Source organism: Phoenix dactylifera, unplaced genomic scaffold (genome assembly GCF_009389715.1).
Source record: "Phoenix dactylifera cultivar Barhee BC4 unplaced genomic scaffold, palm_55x_up_171113_PBpolish2nd_filt_p 000360F, whole genome shotgun sequence".
NCBI lineage: Eukaryota > Viridiplantae > Streptophyta > Magnoliopsida > Arecales > Arecaceae > Phoenix > Phoenix dactylifera.
Genome location: NW_024067817.1, coordinates 54,900 through 57,894, shown reverse-complemented (window position 1 = coordinate 57,894; position 2,995 = coordinate 54,900).

Below are 2,995 nucleotides of genomic sequence, written 5' to 3'. Positions count from 1 at the left end.
TATAGGATTATAGTAGAATTCCCAAGAGGTCTTGGGGAGTGGATGTAGGTGCTGGGATGCACCGAACCACTATATTTTTGTTGTGTTTGTGATGCTCTTTGTTGACTGACCTCCTCACTCACTTACTTAGATATTAAGCTTGCTTAACTCTTCTTCGTGCATCCTTTAGTTGCAAGCATAATCAATTTACTCAATCATTAAATTGAATAGCATACTAGGGCAAAATTAGGCTAATCTTTTATTGAACCCACTGCTTAATTAATTGATTAGATTAGAATCATACTCTTGCTAAGGTTAAGCTTCACTAAGCATCCATACAACTTAGCATAATTAATCTAAAAGATTAGAAGTATCAGAAAAGTTTTAAAAGACCCAATTCACCCCCCCCTCTTGGGTTGTCACCTTGGGCAACACAAACTCTTACACCGTTGGTTTTAACTTTGGCTCACCAACAAACCTTACAACCCTTGATTCAATCTCCTGATTGAATCAAGTAAGAAAAATAGAGTTTGGGATTTCACAGAGAAAACTTCTAAACAAGCAGATGTGAAAACAATAAATGCAAAGTAATGTTAGAAGCCCTCAAACAGATTTTGGATTGGGAAGTAGGGGGTTCTCGATTTTTGGGTCTTCTCTGAAAGAGTTGAAGATTTGAGAATAGCAGGAGAGCCTTGAATGCGAAGGAAATACTGGTCGAATTGCCTTGAATGCACTTCTTCCTTCTTTTGCTTGTATTTACTCTTGAGAAGCTCTAGGTAGGTGGAAATATTTTTTTACTTAAATAGAATAGCTCTCTTGTTGTCTGCTACTATTTACTGTGGCTATTTAAGGGGTTCCTTTCGAAAACTAGCCGTTAGGAACAAATTTGGAGCCGTTCTGTCTAGTCTGCACATCCTGACAATGTGTCCGTTGGGATCGGAGTCGACTCGTGCGATCTGGAGTCGACTCGCTTGTTACTGGAGTCGACTCGCCCTTTATAAGAGACGACTCGTCTACTGTTCAGGATTTGAATTAAAGTGCTTGTCCCATTCTGGAGTCGACTCGGACCAAACTAGAGTCGACTCGTCAACATCTGGAGATGACTCGGGCTCTTAGGAGTCGGCTCGTTCTCAGAGTTCCAGAAATCCATCTTTCTGTTTTTCTTCCTCGAGTCGACTCGGATTTTCTTGGAGTCGACTCGGCTCTCAGAGTCCGAAAAGCCGATCCTCTGTCTGTTGATCTGAACTGCCTCGGAGTCGACTCGCACTTTGTTGGAGTCGACTTGGCTGACTTGGGAGTTGACTCTGGAGCACTTGGAGTCGACTCGGCTCTCAGAGTCTCCGAAAATGGTTCTTTGCCTTTTGGACTTGCTTTCCTCTGGGAGTCGACTCTGACATAACTGGGAGTCGACTCACCAAACATTAGAGTCGACTCGTAACCTTCTGGTGTCGACTCGGTAACAGGATCTAAAAACCATCGTTCTGTCTTTCTGTCTGTTATCCTTTGGAGTCGACTCGGGACCGTCGGGAGTCGACTCAGCAAACATCGGAGTTGACTCGAAATCTTTAGAGTCGACTTGGTGATAGGGTCTGAAATTCACCTTTCTGTCCTTCTGTCAGTTCTCAGTCGGAGTCGACTCGTAGTGTACCGGAGTCAACTCGAGATTGTGCCAAAACCTCTGAAACACTTAGAGTCGACTTGCAATCTTTCGGAGTCGACTTGAGCTTCAGACTTTGGTTCAATTGAGTTCAGTCACTTAGCCAAATTACTTTGAACCAAGGCTCGATGCTCTTAAAGATAAATTCACATATATTCACCTGAAACACTAGATTGAATTCATTAGTACAACATGAAATATACTCAAATGCTTTGAGCTCATCAAAATCAAATAGGGGTATAATCAATCACTCCACAAATATTTTTTATTCAAAAAAAAAGAAAGACTCAAAAGAAAGGAAAAGCAAAAGGATATGGGGGGAGTGGTACAATAGTGCTAGCCCCGAGCCCTAGATCACGCCTCCCCAGTGGTGGAATGCCATGATGCCCTTAATTATGATAGGACACCCCTCTCCCCCCTTCTCATGCAAAATCGGGTGGCCTTTCCTGTTCTCACCACTGCGCCTTCTTTCCATAAGATATTAGCTTTTTCTTTGGGTTTTTGGGTTGCAGGGTAGTGGAAATAGAAGGAGTCGCTGCTGCTGCTGCTACTGCTTCGATTCCAAGAGGCGGAGGACTCTGTTGGTTGACTTGGTTGCTTTTGAAGGCGCTTCACCAACTCTCTAATGTTGAAGATGTGATCTTTCAGCTTGCAATTTGAATGATATTTTTTTGAAGCTCTCTCTTTCTGCTTTCATTTTCTAGCTCTAGTGGATATATTTTTGTAGTGCCTGAGTTCTCCTTTTTCTTTAGTGTTCCAATGCATTTATACTCTTTGGGGAAAGTGGGAACACTTATAGCTGTTAAACAATTAATAGAGCCGTTCTGAGATGAAAACAGTCATTCCAATTCACAGAAAAACTAGTTGTTACTGTTATTAGGCGCAGAGTGGCCAAGTCGTAGTTTTTTGGGATCGACTCAAGATTTTGAAGAGTCGACTCATAATCTTCAAGAGTTGTCTCGAGCTTGCTTCTATTTTTGCTGCATTCTGTCTTTCTTCTGTTGCACTTATGGAGTTAGCTCTCTTAGTTTAGGAGTCAACTTGTAGATGACTAGGGTCGATTTTTTTCTTTTAAGGATTGACTCTTCAATAGACTAAGTTTCACTGCTTTTTTTCTTTCTATTGTTGCTATTCAAGGATTGACTCGACTATTTTTGGGGTCAACTCTAGTTTGACTAGATTCGGCTCATGAATTCCATAGGTCGACCTGCCAATACAATATTTTTTTCAACTCTCTATCTTTTCTCTATGGTCATTCATTCTAAGGTTGACTCACTTTTGTCTGGAGCTGACTCTTACTAAGCTGGAGTCATCTCGAGTACTTCATAGGTCGACTTGTCATTGTGATAAATTTCTTGG